This window comes from Panthera uncia (genome assembly GCF_023721935.1).
Source record: "Panthera uncia isolate 11264 chromosome B3 unlocalized genomic scaffold, Puncia_PCG_1.0 HiC_scaffold_1, whole genome shotgun sequence".
NCBI classification, from domain to species: Eukaryota; Metazoa; Chordata; class Mammalia; order Carnivora; family Felidae; genus Panthera; species Panthera uncia.
The window spans coordinates 72,696,564-72,708,862 of record NW_026057582.1 but is presented as its reverse complement, the minus strand read 5'-3'; the positions used below and the strand labels follow the sequence as shown (position 1 = coordinate 72,708,862).

Below are 12,299 nucleotides of genomic sequence, written 5' to 3'. Positions count from 1 at the left end.
CTCCCTGTGGCCAAAGTTGGAACAATGTGAGCAACGAAATAAAGTAGTGTTGAGTAATAACCCAATAACCCAAGGTATAAAATAAGTATCCAACAGTCACTGATATATATAAGTTATTGTATATATAAGTGAGGCAAAACAGACAAATCTCCCATCCTTAATAAATCTAAATAATTGATATAGACACTCCACATATCCCACTCCTCAAGTGTGGACTGCACATAGTGACTTCCTTCCAAAAGGGACAGTATGGAAAGGGTCACAAAAGAGCAACAGTAGATTGGGACTCCTGGATGGCTCAGTCATTTAAGCATCCCACTCTTGATTTTGGCTCACATCATGATCTCACAATTTGTGAGATTGAGCCCTGCATCAGGCCCTGTGCTGACAGTGTGGAGCCTGCTTAAGATTCTCTCTCTCTCTCCATCTCTCTCTGCCCCTCTCCTGATCACTTTCCCTCTCTCTCTCAAAATAAATGTATAAACTATTCATTTTTTCAATTTTTTAATGTTTATTTATTTTTGAGATAGAGATAGACAGGGTGCAAGCAGGGGAGGGACAGAGACAGAGGGAGACACAGAGTCCAAAGCAGTCTCCAGGCTCTGAGCTGTCAGCACAGGGCCTGACACAGGACCGCAAGATCATGACTTGAGCCGAAGTCAGATGCTTAACTGAATGAGCTACTCAGGCATCCCAATGAATAAACTACTTTTTAAAAATTTTTTTTAACGTTTACTTATTTTTGAGAGAGAGAGAGGCAGAGCATGAGTGGGGGAGGGACAGAGAGAGAGGGAGACACAGAATTTGAAGCAGGATCCAGGCTCTGAGCTGTCAACACAGAGCCCAACGCGGGGCTTGAACTCCGGAATGGCGAGATCATGAACTAGGTCAAAGTCCGACGCTTAACCAACTGAGCCACCCAGGTGCCCCATGAATAAACTATTTAAAAAAAAATTTAAAAAGAGCAACAGTGGAGAAACCTGACAAACACTACCTTAGCTCGCTGACCATGGTCAACATCAACAGAGCTGTCATGTTCATAGCATGTCCTGTTGATATGATGTGATGAGAAATGGCACTTTACCTCTGTGGTCTTCCTTCCAAAAAAACCCATAACCCCAGCCTAATCATGAGGAAATCACTGAAATATCCCAAGTGAGGGACATCTGCAAAATATTTAACTAATACTCCTAAAAAATTGTCTAAATCATCAAAAATAAGAAAAAACTGAAGGGCGCCTGGGTGGCCCAGTTGGCTAAGCATCCAACTCTTCATTTTGGTTCAGGTCATGATCCCAGATTGTGGGATCAAGCCCTGCATTGGGCTCCACACAGAGCATGCAGCCTGCTTGGGTTTCTTTCTCTATCTTCCTTTGGCCCCTCTCCCCTGCTCATGCTCTCTTTCTCTCTCTGAAATATAATAAAATTTCAATTTACAAAACATTTTAAAAAATAAGAAAAATCTGAGAAATTGTCATAGCTGAGAGGAGCCTAAGAAGACATGAAAACTAAACGTAATGTGGTCTCCTCATGGGAATCTGCAGGAGATAAAGGACATTGGGTAAAATCAAAGTAAATCTACCAAAGAATGAACCTTAGTCAATAATAATATATCAGTATCGGTTCATTAATTGTGACAAATGTACCATTGTAAGATGTTAATAGTAAGGGAAACTGGGTGTGCAGTATATGGAAAGTATGTGTACTATCTTCACAACTTTTCTGTAAATCTAAAACTGTTCTAAAACTAAACAGTTATTATAAAAAGTTACAAAACTGTAGGTTTCATGTGACCTGCATTTTGTTTAGGGAGAATTACAATTTAAATATAGTCATGTCATTATTTATACATCAAAAGGAGTCTTGAACTGTGCTGTCCATACATAGCCCCTAGCTACATGTGGCTCTTAAACACTGAATTGTGATGTGTCCAAATTATGATGTGTTGTGAGTGTAAAATATACACCAAGTTTCAAAGACTTGTATGAAGAAAAGAATGTAAACAATCTCATTAATATTTTTATTGACTAATGTTGAAATGATATTTGAGGTTTATCAGGTCAAATAAATTTTTAAATTAATTTTATATATTTATTTATAGTTTCTTTTCATGTGGCTATTAAAAAAATTTATTTATGTGGCTCACATTGTATTTCTATTGATTGCAGTGGTCTAAAATGATAGACATGAAATGTTAATAATAGTTATTCCTGGTAGTAGAATTCAGGGTAATTGTTTTAGCTTTCCTCTTTCTAATTTTTCTTTAATAAATGTGTGTTCCTTGTACAATAAAAAAAAGTAATAAAAATAAAAAGACACATAGAACAATTGCTATGAAATGTCACACTAAAAGATGGAAGCACCAAGCTGAAATGTCAAGCCAGAGAGTCCTTCATTAATTAATTATTCATCCATTCATTTGAATACACATACATTAAGTATCCCATGTACAAAGCTCTGGGACAATTGCTGGAAATACGAATACACCAAAAAAGATGAGTTATAATTATTTCCTACAAGTTCACGGTTACTTGACAAGTTAGGCTTATTAATAAAATTTTCAAACACTATAAGGTCAGTGATACTACAGGATTCTTAGAGTCAATTCTCCTCTATTTCTTGCCTTAAATGCTGCACTTTTTCTGGCTCCAACCTTACTCTAATTCTTTGTCCACACTTGGATTGCAACTAATACCTGTGCTAATGACTATCAAGGCTCTAATCTTGATTTTGCTTCAGACCTATGTATACAGCCCACTTCCTTTTGGTCAGATGACCCTTGAGCAATATAAAATGTATAATCCTAAAACCTATAATCTTCTCACCTCCTCTACTTCAAGCTCTTCTGATTCTGTATTTCTTACCTTAGTTAATGATACTATCTTACCTCACAGCTCTGTGTAAAAGGCAGATTTACGTATTTTACTTCACTTCTCACAATATTTTAGACCTAGCCTGGCACAAGCCCACACATGATTCACCCTTAGCTACCAATTCAACCTCCTCTCCTGACACATCTCTCACCAATGTTGACCTAGATATACCAAAATACTGAATTCAAGAAATGCCATGAGTTAACATATCTCTTATCTCCATCCTTCCCTCTACTCTTCCCTTTGTTTGGAGTTTCCAACCTCATCACCACCTCCTCCTCATGGTCCTCTGATATCTCCTCTCTAAAGCTTAATTTAAGGTCTAGGCAAATTTAAAGTCTCTGTCCTTTGGCTCCCTTTGAAATTTGTACATACTTCCAAAATAGCACTTATCTCCTTGTACATTTTTATATTTGTTGCCTGCTTCCTCTAGGATACTCAATTTCTTGAGAGCAAGGATATCTCTTTCACCTCGATATTCCCAACATGACACAGAACATGACAAGTAGAAGACTCTCAAGTTTACTGAATATTTCCCATTTTTCCTTCACCTTTCTTCCTCTACTGGGATCACTCTTACCCCTAGAATAGTTCCTTGAGTGTCCCAAGCAGGCTTCCACCTCTGGGTTTTTTTACTTGAATATTGTTGCTTCAAATGTTTCCCTTCATCCCATGATTCAGATCACTGCTCAAATGCCACCTCATCAGATACGTCTTTCCTTCAGTCTTATACAGCTAGTACTCCCCCAACCCATCCCACTTTCCCCTTACCCTGTCTCACATTTTTTCATGGCAATCATCATTAGCAGACATCATATTATATATGTTTTGGCATATTTTTTATCTGTATATCCACCAGAATATAGCATCAAGAAGCCTAGGACTTCATCTGAATTATTCAACAAATGAGTAAGATCTGATGCATGTATAAAAAAATAAATGATGTTATTTATCACCTACACATGACACTGTCTCTCTTCCATTTCCCCTTCATTTGCTTTATTCTCATCAAGCCATATATCTAGGACAAAATAAGGATTAAGACACAAAACCCCAAGAAATGTCAAGTATAATAAGGTTGAGTAAGCAATAATATTATAACTTGAAAAGGGACAATGGTTCAGCTAACCATTTATTAAATTTGTTTCAAGAATGCATTTTACCTTCTAATTCATTTATTCAACAAATATTTATATCACCTCTATCATTTGTCCTTTTTGAAAAGTTAAAAGCAGCCTCATACATTTGTATCACTGTTCATAGTTTACAAGGTCCTTTCTGACACTCCAATGCATCCTCATAAACAATTTTTTGAGGTAAGCAGATCTTCTGAGGAATGAGTTGGTTACCAGATTAAGAATCACTAGGTTGTAAAAATTTTCAGCTAGGAAAGTATTCCATCATTTTATTGTTGATACAACTATGTACAGAGGGCCATTATCAATCTATTTATTTCACCTCAGAGAGCTGTAATACACACATTGTCCATCAGTACCAGTACATTAATTCTCACTTCTGGGACTCCCAGCTTGCCCTAAGCTTCAGTGCTAATATGAATATTTCACGGTATAATGTACAAACTTTGAGGATAGGTGCAATGCCTTCTCTGTTTCTTTTACTTACTCTAAGGCTCTCACACACTACGTATTCCCCCATAAATATTTGTTAGTAAAGAGAATAGTTATTAAGGTAAGAATCTGTCTATTCAGGAAATTTTCAAGGCAACTGTGATAACTGGTCTCCAAAGATGGTCTTCCAATGAACCACACCTCTCAGTATTCAGATTCTTGTGTGGTCCGCCCCCCCGCCCCCCGCTTGAAATCTGTACTCGACTGTAAGTACAATGTGGTAGAAATCATGTTACATGACTTCTGAGGCTCTGTTGGGAGAAGCTTTGCAGTTTTTGTCTTGATTTCTTAGAATACTTGCTCTGGGGGAAGGCAGCCATTCTGATACCACCATGATAAGAGGAAGCCAAATGACAGAAAGATGGCTAGTCAGCCTTCAGCAATTTCAGAACAGCACCCCCATCCCAAGCTCCATCATGTAAGCAAAGAAGCCGTAAAGATGTCATACCCAACTGAGACATCAGATGACATCAGTCCAGCCAACAACTGACCATGAACACATGAAAGACCTTGAGCAAGAACCACACAGCTGAGCCCACTCAACCCACAGAACTTTAAGAGGTGATAATAAAGTGTTGTGTTAAGGCACCAAAGTTTGAGGCAGTTTGTTACACAGCAGCTGTGACTTATTGGTTTATGGAAACCTTGTTGTGTCCTCTGGTAAGAGTGCATCTATTTGGGGGACTGGGACCACCAGTCCTGCAGCTCTATTTTTCTATGCCCTTTTCAAAACTGGAAGCCATTCACATCACTCAGTAAATAGGTCTAGGCTATAACAACACACTCAAGTAAGACATATGTTTTCTCCAAAATCCAATGAGGCACATCAGGTATTATGACTCTTTCTTAACAGTAGGAGAGACCAGATGTAGCAATTTGACCTTCATCCTGCAACAGGCATCTCAATTTGTCCCAGAGCATGGAAACCCAAAAATGTTCACTGAGGGAGCAAGCCCCTAAATTTTTCTTGGATGTATTTCCTACCCTTTGGCATATATGTGTCTTACCAAGGTGTCTGAAGCAGTTGGTCCATCAACGTAGTGGATCCATGTGATGTCTTGTGGAATGGCAATGCAATCAAATCCCTGTGGAACAAAATAGGACAAGGTGAAGAGAGCTGACATATATTTAAAGTGAAACAATGAAGGTATACTGCTGGACCTTCTGGGTAAAAAAAAAAAAAAAAATGCTTCCAGTAGTCTCTGCTAGCAGGTATACAGAAGAACAAAATTATTTTTCATATCAATGCCTGAGTCAAATGTCAAAGGATTTGTTGATTTAATCCAGCAATGAAGCCACATCTGGAACAGCAGCTGCAATTCTATTCACCATCTCGTTACATGCACAGTAATCCTTTGCCATTCTTCAAGAGTCATCTTCCTTCCACTCAGGCCAAATAGATGAGATGAATGGAGATGAGCTGCCAATTGCCAGCGCTATATCTTGTAAGTCCTTTATAGAGGCATTAATGTCTACAGTTTCTCCAGCATTACTGGATCTACCGTTTTGGAATTCAGAGGCAATTCTAATGTCTTTGACTTGTCCTCATTCCATAGATCAGACAACAGTTACAGTGATTCTGCCATTTGCTGAGTGTGTGTCTTTCAATTAGACGCTCTAGAACTTGGGAAATAACCATGGGGTGAGTTCAGAGCCCAGCTGGATACCCTGTGAGATATACCTGAGCCAAAATACTATTACTCATTTGGCTGTAATAAACCCCTACTCTGATAAGTGGACAGAGTGGCATATTGGGTTTCCAAGACTTAGTATCATTTCAGAGCCAGTGTCCAGAAATCCCCAAAAAGTCTAGGTATTTTCCCTTCCCCAGTGCATTTACCTTGGCAAATGACTGCAGGTCTTTTGGGGGAAAGGAAAAAGGAAAATTTCTAATTTTTTTGAAATTAAAAAAAATTTTTAATTCTATAAACTTAAAATTTTAGATTATATAAACTTTGTCCATATAAATTAGAAAAAAATCTTACAATTCTTTTAGAATGTATGACACCTCATTATTTTGTACTTGTCCCCATGGGGCCTGGTTTTAGATATAGGAACAATGAAAGATGTTGAGGCTGGCTCTCGAAGAGTCTCAGCATTTATCCAGAGGATAGATTCTTCAAGCAAGGAGGGACTAAACTCCCCAAATAAGGGAGGGAGTCAGCTTCTGGAAAAGGAAGCCTGAGGGGCTGCAAAACCTTGGTTTCCTCAGAATCTGCCCACATGTGGCTATTTTCAGGAGCCTACATCAATCCCAATTAATGCCTTAATTTTAACCATAAGAGACCTTGAATTAAATTGGTATTATAATCCAGCTACCCACAAGATTAGCCTTTGGGTTTGGTTTTCAGAAATGTCCGACCCTGCGGTTATGAGAAATAAAGATTTCTATCAGAGCAGTCACAGAAACTTTGCAGTTCCTTCCTGGACCTTGAGTTGAAAAGGTTGAAAAGGTTGAAAAGGTAAGTTCATTATTTTCTTCCTCCAATTTCTCTATGGGCACTCAGAAGAAACCCACACCTCTTACTCTTTATTTCTACTAAATTGTTCTACGGCAACAGCTATCTGGTAACCCAACTCCTTTTTTCCATAGACCCCAATGTCAGGAACTACTAGTGTCCCATTTACCATTGCCAATGGGGTCACTAATCCTACTAAAATCAGAGAATCAATACTAACTTCCCATCCTTAAAGTTCTGTTCCTCCAAATCAGTTCCAGGGCCAAAAATTGTTATCACTTAGAGGTCAGACAGGTTAGCAGAACCACTGTAACTCCAAGATAGAATCAATTACAATTCTGTAGCTACCTCTTATGTGGACCCAAGGCCAAGCATCTCATGATGGGCCTGGGGTCACTGTTGGCCAGGGAAGTCAAGAGTCAGAAAGATTAGCTGGACATAGAATGTAGGAGAACAAAGACAACTTGAGACCTGCCTAGTACCTCTGTATCTGACCACCATGACCTTGTAAGAGGAATTGTAACTCTTTCACTTTTGTCTTCCAGATCACATGCTATTCCATCTTTTGGCCATCTTTACTGCAGAACTACATGTGGAATGAGATTCTGGGAAACACAACTGTCTGCTTAACCAAACTGACCAGCACAGTCCAGCAGTTCTAAAGTGCTTGTCCTTATCCCAGATCTCAGAAGACAGTAAATATGGGCAGAAAGGAAAGCAGAGAAGACCCTAGGGGCTCACTGGTGGTCTTGTGAATGCAGCTGACCTGTGATTTGGAAGATTCCTGGAGACAGCAGTTGAGGCACACAGGGAACCTTCCTCTCAAAGATGAGACCATCAGTCTGGATCTACTGAGATTCCTCTCAGAGACAGTGAAACTAAAAGGTACACTATGGGTATGAGGAACAAAAGGCTCATTTCTGGTTTTAGACTCAGTCTTCCAAAGGAAGAAGAACACCAAAAGGAGAGTGAACAGAATCCCTGGGTCCCATAAATTCTAAAATACAGAGAACTTTATTTTGAACTGATTTACACAGGCAGTGCTTGCCTGTCAATGTTTCAGGCAGTATCTCATCAAATGAAAGAAAGAGAGAAATGGAGAGGAAGATTCTTAAAACCGCTCAGTAAAGATGCTGACCTCTTCTTGCACATCAGGACTCCCCAGCTCAGAGTATTGGCCACCTACCTCCATGTAGCAGTTACACAGTGCTCCCCAGCCCCTGCCTCCTGCCACTAAGTGCTATGATGTGGGCTCCAGCCACATTCCCCACCAGGCACTCTGGCCACAGTGGTAGAACCAGAAAACAGGGGGGAAATCTGCAAAAGGAACCTCAGAATTCCCAACCTCATAGCAATGTTTCTCAACCTGAGTCAGGTATAGCTCCTTTAAAGGACAAATAATTTTCATAGACCCCAGTGTTAACTGCACTACTTTTAACATAATATTATTTAAACATGTAGAAACATAAAATGCTGTTTAAACTCTATATGCTTATTGCGCTTGTACCAACAATTAAAAAATACAAGTGAAACATGCAAAAATTTAAAACCAATAAAACTTTAAAGATTTTCATTAAATATTATACATGAAGTTTTGCTGAAACTATATCATCAGTTTTGAACTGAAGAGATGAAAAATATATATGTGGTAGTGGATTTTACTCATCAGCTTGATTTTTTTTATTTTGTGCATAATTTTCACTGTTGTTATTTTTCCTTTGTTCAAACACAAATTCATATTGAATCGTTAATCTGTTCACTTGGTGGTCCAATTCCGTTCACTTGGCGGTCCAATTAATTTACGATCCACCAACAGGGCAATATTGAAAGAAATAGTTTTAACTTTTAATGAAACATTCTTTACTAATTACTACTGGAGGTATTCCTAATCAGCTGTAGTCAAATAAATGGCTTACCAAAAGATGACTTCTACACAGCATAGCTACATGCATGATGAATACAGCATTGGTCACACACTGAGTTTTACATGTGTATGGCATCCCAGATGTGATGATTCCATTTTCTTACAATTTTTTTTCTATTCAAATTACCTGACATCACTTGACCTTCATTATTGCTAACATTATTAAAAAGCAAAGGAGGGTGTTGGAATCTTGTGGCAGTATTTGCTTATAAGATCATTATTAAGATAAGCCCCAATGTGAGTCAGTTGCATTTTACAAGAAATATATATTCTTTGTAGTCTTTCATAATTCAAGGTGGGAAATTCCCTGTGGGAGCAAATGAGGAATTGATTTACAGAGCCCATATATTTACAAATTCGTAGCACATTTCTGTTTTCATGCTGTTCTTTATTTTCTTAGCATTATCTATAATATTTAGCAATTGCTCTTCTTTAAATTAATAATAAAACATCAAGGCAGTCGTATGGCCTTCTTCATGGCACCAAATTATAGCTAAGATCTGTTTAAAAGTTACAAATAAAATAAGTTATGTATTTTTTTCAAAATTTTTTTAACATTTATTTTTGAGACAGAGAGAGACAGAGCATGAATGGGGGAGAGTCAGAGAGGGAGACAGAATCTGAAACGGGCTCCATCCAGGCTCTGAGCGGTCAGCACAGAGCCCAACGCGGGTCACGAACTCACGGACCTCGAGATCATGACCTGAGCTGAAGTCAGAGGTTTAACCGACTGAACCACCCAGGCGCCCCAAGTTATGTATTTAGATGCATACTTTGCAGCATGAGCTTTGGTACCAACCCTTAACAAAAGCTACTATAATGATGCATAAAATAATTTGAAAAATTTTAAGTGGCCGTTAAACATAATAGCAGAAAAGTAACCAATATTTCTTACAGATATTCTCATGAAGAGCAAGGTAGAACACAACAGGCTAACAAGGAATGTCCTGGTTGCTTCCCTTACAAGCTGAAGTGTCGCCACCATGTGGCAGGAGTAAAAATAATTCACAATTCTTTTAGTTCATCAACTGAAATTATGCAAATCTTAATTTAAGTTTGGTGAAAACCCCAATATTACAAATTTTGCTCATAATATATGGATTATTAACTTTTATATCACACCACTTAGATTTCACAAAATTTATGCTGCATGTTTTAGACAATACTGTATTAAAAACACATTTTTAATTTTCATAAAAATATGAAGACCCATAAAAATTCCATGATACATCACCAGAAATATGATAAATACAAAGTATAAATAACTTTTTTAACGCAATTTTAAAATAACCTCTATTGCTATTATAATTTCCATATGGGTCTTAGAAATGACTTAAAAGTCATGGTAACTTTGTCTCTATAAAAAAGAACTCTATTCAAAAAAGGGATAAAAACTTAATAAAATGTAGAATACCGTCCATCACTAACATGAAATTCATAAGTCGTTTGTTTTCTAAATCCTTCAATCAGTAACCTAAATAATCGAAATTCTTGATATATTTAAGGCATAATTTATTACCTTGTTTATTGCAAAACAGTATAATGTAGCCTGATTGTCAATTAGCCGTTACCAAATTATGATTTTTTTTAATCTCTAAGAAAGTATCTCACTAGTGAGTAGTGAATATCTGAGCTCATGGGAATTGGGTGATTACCTGTTTTCTCATTATGCTTTTGTGTTTTCCAAATTTACAATAAAATACACATATATTAACTTTACGATTAAAAAGGAAAAAGTTGGTGCAGTGATTGGGGTTATAACACCCTGGAAATGACATAATCATATAGCAAAAAATGGTATAATAAATTCTGATAAGTCTATATTCCATACAGTTAAAAATAATGAAGTGAATCTATATGCATAATAACAAGAAAAGAGCCTCAAAATGCGTTATTGGGAAAAGAAGTTGCAGAACAATACATAGAGTATGGTGCCATTTATGTTAATAAAAATACTTGCATAATACAAACGCTGAATATTGCATAGTAACAGGACATTATAGGTCTGCAAGTTGGCACCCAGATCCATTTCATCCATGTCTGTTCCTTTTGGTAACTTTATTAGAATGAGCAAATTCCACTGAGTCCTTTTCCCAACTGATGAACATATTTTGTTATGTAACATACTTGTTTAAAAAAGCAAAAAAACCATTTGTTTTCCAAATGGCTTTGCAGTAGTGATAAGGTCTGCTGATGGCTAGAGGAACCTCCTTGTGGCAGTACAGCCATTGAGTAATTGGTGTTTAGTCTGTTGATTAAGAAAGTTTGGGGTGCTTGGGTGGCTCAGTCAGTTAAGCATCAGACTTTAGCTTAGCAGCTCAGGTCATGATCTTGCAGTTGGTGAGTTCAAGCCCCACATGGGGCTACAGAGTCCCACTTCAGATCTTCTATCCCCTGTCCTCCTGTCTCTCTGTCTCTGCCCCTTCCCCTTCCTCTCTGCCACAGTCTCTCTCTCTCTCTCTCTCTCAAAAATAAACATTAAAAAAAAAGAAAAAAGAAAGTGAATGTTCTTAGTAAACCAACAGGTGATTGGCCTACCAGTGGCAAACTTAAGCTATTTAAATTGGGACAAGATTCAGACTTAAACCCAAATGCCTATGAATTTGCATTTTTAGTCCCTGTGCAAGGCAACTTCTTCCCTTGCTTATTATGATACCTTGGAAACCAAATTATTGATAATAAATGTGCCTGCTGAGAACATGAGAAGTTTAATGGCTTACAAGAGGGGATGTTATCTTAACCCAAGCTCTAACAAACCACCATGAAGAACCTACCTCCCAACAAAAACATCTCTCTGGCGACTGGATTCCACATGCATTCAGTTTTAACACAGACAACTGTCCTCCTGTGAATTATTATTTCCTTAGAGATATAATGCTAGAGCCAGGTTGGAACCTCAATCATTCTTCTTGCAGAAGTGACAGGCATTGTGTCTCCTCTCTTTATACATTAATTTAATTAGGCAAACTTTCACAGTCTTGGACTATCAGCCTACAGTCTCTCTACCTTCCCAATTCTGGGAGAAGCCTTATCACACTGAGAAAAATGGTACCATATGTCGTACCTAGAGGGAGTTCCTGAGTATGTTAGCAGTGAGGAGACACCTGGCTATGAGGTCCACAAATACAATCAACCTCTAATCCAAGTCCCAACCAAGTCCTCCTCCCAGCCCAGGCTATTCTGCCTCCATCCACATTTTGTCCCCTTCCTCTGAAAAAGGATAGAAAAGGAAATTCTAGTGTAAAGGCAGTAAACAAAATTAACAGGATATATATAAATACATAATTTTGAGTGCGTAAAGTCAAAAGACTTCTAAGTGTCCCAAAGTGTTTTAATTAAAAGATCAATAAATTAGTATTTTAAAAAATTTTTTTCAACATTTATTTATTTTTGAGACAGAGAGAAACAGAGCATGA

At 37.7% G+C, this 12,299-nt stretch overlaps 1 long non-coding RNA gene and 1 gene segment (V, D, J or C); one reads left to right on the top strand and one right to left on the bottom strand.

Moving 5' to 3' along the window:
* LOC125910333 (T cell receptor delta constant-like) overlaps positions 1 to 12,299 on the top strand; it is a 168,017-nt gene that overhangs the window by 57,800 nt on the left and 97,918 nt on the right.
* Positions 1 to 12,299, bottom strand: part of LOC125908834 (uncharacterized) — a 132,177-nt gene that overhangs the window by 52,429 nt on the left and 67,449 nt on the right. The window contains exon 2 of the long non-coding RNA XR_007453447.1: positions 5,508 to 5,585. This is a non-coding gene — a long non-coding RNA (uncharacterized LOC125908834). The remainder of the gene's footprint in view (positions 1 to 5,507; positions 5,586 to 12,299) is intronic.